The following is a 9,902-nucleotide window of genomic DNA, read 5'->3' on the forward strand; positions in this document are numbered from 1 at the left end:
TTCTAGCATCATTGATAATTTTAGAACAATATTATGGATAATATTAACTCAACTTACCAACTACCTTATTAATAATAAGTTATACAAATTTTAAATTTTCTAGACTGACATACCGTCTCCGCTTAGAATCGTTTTTTTGTATACAATGATATTATATTATATTTAATAACATCCATCAGGTAACCTTCTAGGCACTTAATGTACAGTAGAGTTAAATTAACTTAGTATCTTTTTTGAGCTTCCAATTTTAGAAATAAATTAATTCGAAAGAACATCATTTGCTTGATAACACAGCTAGTCACAATATCTTACTAGATACCAAAGCTATACTTTTAGTCGTGTAACGACGATGAATTCAATCACCCGAATAACGTATTAAAAAAAAATTATGAATTAATCGAACTTAAAAGTAAAATTCTAAATACGTAATATTATATACTAGGAAGTTTCTAATGTTAGGACATTTTGTTGTACCCTCATCCTTTTTGAAAATATCGATTAATAATAGGTAGGTATGTTTTAGAGACTTGCAGCGTGCGCAAGGGCGTGTAAGTCCGGCGGCGATTCATCACTGCCGAAATATCTACAGAGTTTTATAATTTAAAAAACACACAATACGTGAGGACATTAAACTGAAATAATTGTATAGACAATTAATAAGTATAAAACGCTTGTAATGTAATGTGTTATATTTTGCCTTGTCTTATGTGTGTTGCAGATTTAGAAAGAATCAATGGCGTGTACTGTCCTCCACTTGGCCTAACGGATAGGTACAATGTTACGGTAGTTGATGATGAGTGGTCGCGGATAAGCGGATGCGCCTATATTCAGCGTCACCCTCCCGTAAGCCCTTCACAACTGTTTCATTTGTGGCTGCGCCGTTCCAAAAACGGCAACACTGGAAATTGTTTGGACCTGACAAGTACGAAATAATCAATAATTATTGCTATAACAGTATGCTATGCACATTGTGGGGATCATATACATTGTGGGGATCATATACATTGTGGGGATTAAATACATCCATAGTCTACATGTATTGAATAATATAACAAATTATACCCAAAATTACATTTCTAATATCACCGCTAGACTCAAAGCTGGATATTAAAAAGTTAAAAAGTAGAAGTTAAGTTACTCAATTTTAATTAAGTTGTATAAAGAGATAAATATATTTTTTAGAAATAACTTCTGCGTACAGTAGCTCATGAATTAATTAATTAAATTGTCAAGTTAAGTTAAATTTGTTTCCTTATTTAAGCCTTATGCCCCGTGGATCTAATAAGCATATGTTTTTGTAATAATTGAAAGTATAAGATATTATTTAGGCACCTACTAAATTGTACTGTTTTGTACTGTTTCTGGACTCTAAGATAGTGATACAAATAAAGTATGCAAATACAAATGTATACAAAATAAGTGAAATGAGTAAATAAGGTTTAGGTTTATTTTTATCTAATAAACTATACGTAATAAGTAATAAATATCTTATAAATAACATTTTCCGGTCACAGCGTTTGTTATTGAACTCCTCCGAAAAGGCTTGACTGATTTTCATGAAATTGTTTGTGTATATTCGGTAGGCCTAAAAATAGGTCGTACAGTATTTTTTACTCACTTACCACCACCTACCAGTTTTAATCTTGATTTTAATATTTTTTTTAAAATTTTTGTTTAAAAATGGTTGTCATTGGTTATAGGAGGAATATAAACATATTTAGAAGAAATTGGTATTTTTTTTTGTTTAATGGTTGCAAATGGTTAATCGCCAATCTGGCAGATCAGGTACAAGCAAGCATCAAATTGAACTTTCACACTTTGCCTACTAAGGTGGCTGAGTTGCACTTTAGCCGCTCATCGGCTTGTCCGCAATCATAATAAAAATAAATAAATAAAAATAAAACGTATTATTTATAGAGAGTAAGGAATAAGGATCAAGCGGCTTTCGCAATCCACCACAAGTGGATTGCCTATCTGATAATGTACTGTTCGCATTATCACAAGCGAGCCTCATATAGAGTTGGAATTTTTAACGAAGTGAACGAGTTCTGTAGCTAGTAACTTAAAATAATAGTGTAATAATTATTGTATAATCACAGAATATCACATATTATATAGATTGTGGATATTAAACATAAGGATGGTGGCATGGTGCTACACGCTGTGATATTCGCTATCATTGAAAACCTACAGCGTAAAGGTCCCCCACACTGCCGCGGTGGCGGTGGCGGTAAAATGAGTCCGGACACAATTCACCGCCACCGCTACAGTGTGTGGAGACCTTAACTTGTAACAAGTTAAAAAAAGAAAATTTACTTTCGAACTTTAAACTTTAAACATTTTTTAAAATTAACTTAAACAGTTTTGCCTCTAGTTGTATAAATAACAGCGTCCGTAATGTAAGTTTCAAAATTTACGACTATGTGCACTACAAAAAACACAAATCATAATAAATGTATTGTGCATTTGTATGTAAATTTGTATGTGTGTTATTGGTAAACGTATAACATAGTCCGAAATAGGATACATTATAGAGAAAAAAATCCAATTAAAATTGAGCAGCTGTAGATTTATACATGCTGTGCAACTGAATTAGTTTCATAACCGTTACTTAAAATTATTATTTTTTGGTACAAACTTAAACCGAGTCTAAGCAGTAAACATTTAAGCAACACTTAAAACAAATTAAAAATTAAAAAGCTTAAAACGCATATAAATAAGTATCTTATAGTTAGTATAAATATTTTAAAAATTTAATTTTGTATAGAAAATGATAATTTAAGTAGGAATCATTCTATTGTGGAATGTTTATATTTTTATAATTCATATTTGATTAGGTACACATTATTTCTACAAAATTATAATAACCTTGTTAAGAGGACGTCGTAACCGCATGTGTTGTCTCCGACATGGCAATTTTTCGTACCTACACGAGTTTCAACATAGTGTGCTGTTATGTTTGATATTATAGTGAATTGACCTATACACAATTTAAAGGTATGATTATTATCTGGGGCTAGTATTTATTGATATTATTATTTTTTTTTTAATTATGATCTTTTTGAAACTGTACATTTTCAATTCACTCTAATATTAAAACTCACAGCTAGTAGGTACACTATTGCAACTAGTGAACGAACATTTGGTATGTCTTACGCATGAAAAGACGGAGCCAACACATGGGTACGACGTCCTCATAAATTTTTAACTATATTAAAATAATACTGTCGTTTGTCAGATATGGATCACTTCATGTTCGAGTGCTTATCAAAAAACCGCCTGAAAGTTGAAGAAGAGGTGGTTGGCAAGGGCTGGCAGTATGCATCGTTATACCAACATTCACTATTCGAACATTACACACGAGCCGAACAAAATGAATCCAGACTAGGCTATAGATGTGCCGTGAGTATTTTATATGTTCACGTATTGTTGTTTAATTTTTTGCATTGTTGTTGTAGACAATAAATTGTTCATACAACAACCTATCATTTGATTAATAAACTGGTGGAGAGAGTGACGAGAGTGATTTACGATCATATAACACACAACATTACCTGTTTTTCGTTTTTACGAGAGCAGTAATTGATGATATTATAATACTAATATTAGTGCACTCATCATAAAATATTTTGTACTTATTATTAGAGAATTGAAAATATTCACTGTAGAAATTAAAAACGATGAGTAGGTCTAACAGACTTAAAATTATAAGGTCGTAGACTTACTAACCACTATATCAAACGATAGCTCTGATGGCTACCTCTTCACACCATACCGCCACAATTTCGTGTAGTAAAATTAATAATAAGGCTCTCGGATTCTATACAAGTACAAATTATCCATACTCTATGACGTATTGGTTTGATTTATATTATTATAATATAGTTTTTGTTATAATAAATAAATATAGTAAATTAAGCTGTGTCTAACATGACGTCCAATGATTAATACACACAAGCTGAGATGGTAAACTACGGAAAAATTAACATTTTTCTAAAAGTTGATATGTAAAGTGCGGCAAAAAAAAATGTAACATTATACCATCTGCGACAAAACCGATATAACACATTATACAAACTGCGGCAATTTATTTTATGTACCTTCTATATATGTTATATATACTATAATATAGGTATTAGGTACCTATTACTTATATAAAAAACGGTAACATATAACTATTTAAGTTTATCGTTTAATTTATTATAATAACTGTTATGACTTATTTTATTTTACTGGTGGCTAAACTTTATTTCGAAATCAAGTAAGAACATATTTGGATTAAGTAAAAATCCTTAATTCAAACATGCATCACGTAACTTAATAAATACATATGTTTATAAGTCGATCTGGATTTATGTTTATTGGGAAGCAATGCATACAGGTTAGGTATCAGTGACGTATACATACCGTTTTAAAAGCCATACAGTACAAAAACTGGTAAAAAAAAATTGGTACAGTGTAATTAATTCAACGATATACGTAGGTGTATAGTTACACATAGGTATTAGGTATATATGATATTACATATTATATACTATATAAATAATAATAAAAGTTTGTATAATGTGTCTTATCAGTTTTGTCGCAGGTTGTATAATGTTAAATTTTTTTCTGCCTCAGTTTACATATCGACTTTTAGAAAAAGGTTCATTTTGCCACAGTTTACATACAGCCAAGCTAATATACCCACACATGTTTAAAAAACAACAATTTTTAAATGTGTATAGTTTAAATTAATACCTATATCGTTGATTGATATTTATATAATATAAATATACAATTGTTAAACTTTAACCTTACTGCGGATGCTCCGTGTAAAATCAACGAAATAGATATGGATGGGAATGGGTTTCAGTTTTTGCATTTACCTACTTACTTAGCTTAATATTTGCTTTATGTCAATCGGTCTCTATTACCGTTCTGCACACAGTTGTACAATGCGATCCCCGACACCCCGGATGTGATAATGATGGTCATCAGCCACAGCATGAATATGGATCAACATGCGAATTGCGCTGATCTATGGAAAAAGCTGGAGTATGGACCCAATGTCCCCGAGTGGCTACCACAATGGCCCGATGGATCGATGATTCTTATTTTGGACAAAGAAGAGATCGAAATTCCGTCAAGAAGGAAGCGGTCAGTGTCACAGGACGGCGGCTGCAGGTTAGAATCATAATATGTGACCACACGTATCATTAAACCATTAATAAAAACGTATTCAGTGGAGTTTTAAATTATTTGTTAAAAGGATGTTAGAGCACTGTTTGTTTTCTCTATCCAGCACAAGTGCAGCATAGATACAACACTAAACAGCATCAATATCTTTTTGTTATATAAATAATAATCTAAGAATTAAATTACACATTCCAAAAATTATAGAGGATAATATTTTTGTAGGTATGACACATCGGATTGTCTAATTTTTGACTCAAAACAATTTAAACATAATTTAAATTTACAATTTTTTTTTAAATTCAAATATAAAGTCAAATAATAATAAATTAAATATAAACCGATACCTATGTCAAGAAAAAATATTATCGTTTACGAATTATGGTGAAATACGAATCTGAGCAAAGCCTGTCTATCTTCCCATATTTCTAATGATATTAATTTATTATTTAATATTTATATTGATAATAATATTTTATTTTTATATTATTAATACAGTTGTGAGTAGGTTGAACTAATTTGTGCTCAAGATAATTCACATATTTATTATTCAAATATTATAGTTATTAATTACCTATTAACAAGATTGTTCATTAACGATGTTCAAAGTTAAACTTAAGCTAAAAAGTGAATTTGGTTTTAACTTTTTGAACTTTGATCGTTACTTTTTGGTTTCCGATAATTTAAAGGAAAAAGTGTCATCCAATTTTTAGAATTATCCGGGGAGTACTCATAGCATATTATATGAAATTTATATTAAATCTGAACAGCTGCAGTCCCGAAATTATAAATTACTTTATTTATTATCTTCAAATACCGGACTGAGTAAACAATTTCCCTATTAATTATATATAAATATATATATATACTGTACGGGCCGGTAGCATATAATAATAATATGCGCACCCCGGGCACCTAATTGCTCACCACTAACACCTAGGACAGTTGTTAAATATGCGACGACTAGCTGGGTGTGTAGTGGTGTAATAGCTCGAACAGCAGTGGTCGGGGTTGCCGGGCAAATACTGTCGAGCTACGTAATGCGTGTAGTGTATTTATGTGTATTATTTGTGTGTTACGTGTGTATATATATGTGGGTGTGTGTACAATAAAACAATAACAATAAAATGGTAACACGGTTTTTGGTAATAAGTTTCTGTTGCTGTATAATACACAATACTAATGACACAAATATATAAAATAATCACAGCAACACAAATGTATAAAATATAATATAATAAATAAACCAAAGCCCTTATGGCTATAAACGTATATAATATATTGTGGCCCTTCTGGCCCAACAGAAAAAGGTTTGATAAAAAGCTCGGCCCTTACGACACGAACAAACCAAAGAATAATAAACACAGCTATTAGAACTGATGCTCGTGCGAAAACAACTAATATAAATATAAATAATGCGCGGCCCTCGTGGCCCAACAGAATATAATAAATATGTATAGCCCTTATGGCACAATGAAAATAATATAATAATAGTAATAAATCAAGCCAATAAATATAAAATTATAAATGTGCAGCCCTTGTGGTTGACAAATAAATATATAATATTTTGGCCCTACTGGCCCAACAGAATAAAGTATAATATATGTATATAAACTCACATATTTGTCGGTGAAACCGCTGGCCAGCTGCTACCGGTGCCTATATAATTCTCAGCTTAACAATAATAAAGGCAATAGTATACAGTGATGATAACGATAATATAATAATATTTGGCCTTTATGGCTTACAAAAGTAAAATAATATAAATATAAGATGCCTTTAGCAATTAGCACCAAGAAATAAACAATAATTATAGTGCAAGGCCCTTCTGGCCCGACAATTATATATAATATATGAAAAACAATGAAGGAAAACAACCTTTGAATAAAAACTATGTAATAATATTATAATAAAGTACGCGATGATATGGTGTCGGAACAACGTACGGTAAGAGACAAAAATCACGGCGGCCGTGTTAAATAATAATTGCATAGACGGCGCGGCGGCGTGCGATAACGTTTAATCTACATATTATTATATAACTCACAAGACACATTCAATACAAAAATAAAACAATACAAATAAAGTGATATGTGCGTGTGTGAGACCAGCTGTTCCTCCTTATGCAGTGATAATTAATTAAGATATAAAAATAATATTATTATGTTGCGGCGGCAACATATACGATCTATTGAAAGTGTAAATTATCTGATAATATAAAACAGTCTTTTAAGTTTTAAGGGACAGTTAAGGTCATCTATTATTAGTAAATGTCTAACATCTGGCTATTATTAGAAAATTGTATAACTTTGCGAAAACTAAACGTCAATTTTATGTTTAGGTTTCCAAATTGGTCTCAAGGGCTATGGTCAAATTTACAAGTATACGGAAATGTGGCGTACTATACAGACATCTTTCACGAGGATGATGACGTTGATGGAATTCAGGAAAAAGGCTCTGCAGAGTCAGCCACGATAGATAGTCACTATCAAGATGCCCAGAATAATAACTCTTTCAATTACGGTACAACCCAGGAAAATATCCAATGCATGACACGTAGTTCTACACAGCAGAATCAACAACAACGCGAAACGACGAAATTTAAATGGAGTTGTATTATGCCTGTAGATAATGACGAAAAACAACTTCAAGGGCACGAAACTGGGGTAAAGTTTCTTACTTACGGTGGTCGTATTATGGAAAAAAATGTACAGGAAAGCAATGATAAAAAGTGAGTTAAATAAACCTTAAATACGTTTAACAAAATTCTATGAAAGTGCAAACCATAAATATTTTTAATGAATTATATATAATTAATGTTTACACCAATATTTTTTTTAATAGTAACGAAAAACAGTCGGATGCATTAGCTGACATTGTGGAAAACACAGCAATGCCGTATGGATGCTTGTGGTTAGAGCCTAGAGGCCGGAACATTTATTATTCCATAATAAGTAAGCAAACATGAATTATTTTAGACACTTTAATTTTAAAATAATTTGGACATTTTCGGGAATTTGACCAATTATTTGAACTTGCTTATAATATAAATTGTGTTTACCACCAATGCACCTTTAATATTTTTAAATGCCATGTCTATAATAACAAATTATGAGGAATCTTGCATTAATTGTTCAAGCTTTTCAACCAAGCAAAAAAAAATGTTCACCTACATTTAATATTTTTAGGGAAAAAACAAAAGCAACTAAAAAGGGTCAAATATCTATTAAAAGCTAAAAAACAGTTAAAAAATATTTTGAAATTGATAGCATATATAAGAAATGATAATAATACATTTGTTGTGAATATTTCATGTATCTATATTGACTATATTCCATATAATATACAGTTTGTTGTTTTTGAATTACAACAAAATAAAATTATTAATTATGAATTTGTGAATATCCTATTTACTCAAATGTATACTTCAGAAGCTCTTATAAAATATTTCCGAAGTTACGCTTATTTTTGTTTTTATTTTAATCCACCATAATAATAATTAATGAGAAATCTTATATTACATTTTAAAATCTTAGGTATGAATATTAAAAAGTTTATACATTCTTAACTACAAAATATTTTGCAGATTTTGACGAGATTTTAATGTTTAACACTTAAAATAATATATTAAACTTCCAAGGTGTTTGACTGCAGATTGAAAAATGTTTGACACATTAAAAAAAACCAAAACTTCGAAAATCGAAAATAAAACGTTTTGTCGTGTATACAAAAATGCTAGTACAAACATAATTTGGTTCCAAATATCTACAGCCATTCGTTTTTGAATTACTTAAAAAAATAAAATACTGTCTGCGTAAAAATTTCGGTTTTTCCTTAAATTTTTTTTATTAATTATTTTGAAAATTACAAAGAATTCTCTATTTTCCTATCAGAAATCACCCTTAAAGTTGAAGATGGAAGAATTTTGTATACTATATATCAGACACAACAAAAACACATTCAAACATTAAAAAAAATAAATATTAAATACTTTCAGCGTTAGACTCAGAATATAAAAGTATGAGACAAAATAATGTAATTTTAAAATTTTCAGGAACAGGCTTGCCAGATAAAAATCAGGATATTGAGAGCTTTGCGCGGCAACTTTGTTCGGAAAAGAAGTATTCAAGCAGAGATGGTAAATTGTGGAATCAGAAACACCGTTGTGCACGTCGTCCACGCATATCAATGTAAACGTGCTTAGTGTTTAAAATTTGTTAAATATTAAATACTAATAAATAGTACAAATTTATTTCAATAAGTATTTTGGTTCAAAAATTATTCATAAAACTTTTTTAAAAAATATTGTTCTAATAAGTTCCTACTTATTATTTTAACAAAACGTTGGTTCATCTAATAGTGTAATTTATCTTTAACATTTTATAAAAATAGGTGTTTTTTTTAATAATGAAAACGTTTATTTTCTTGTAATTAAGTATTATGTCAATATTAAAATGCAATCTATTTGTTCCAATATTTTTTTTTAATATATAGGTAATACAATTATAAGAATATTGTAAATGTGATAAGTATTAGAAAAATTATGATTTAAATAATATGTTCCATTAAATTGTCACTATGGATCAAAAATAAAAACTGTGAACTTTTGGATACGTAGCTGTTGTAATTCTGTGCAAACTAACTAAAATGATCCGTTTATAAAACTGCCTATATTGGAGCACTTTATGCAATTAATAAAATAATAATACATCAAGTGATCGTTATGA

This window comes from Myzus persicae, unplaced genomic scaffold (assembly GCF_001856785.1).
Source record: "Myzus persicae strain clone G006 unplaced genomic scaffold, MPER_G0061.0, whole genome shotgun sequence".
Taxonomy (NCBI): Eukaryota; Metazoa; Arthropoda; class Insecta; order Hemiptera; family Aphididae; genus Myzus; species Myzus persicae.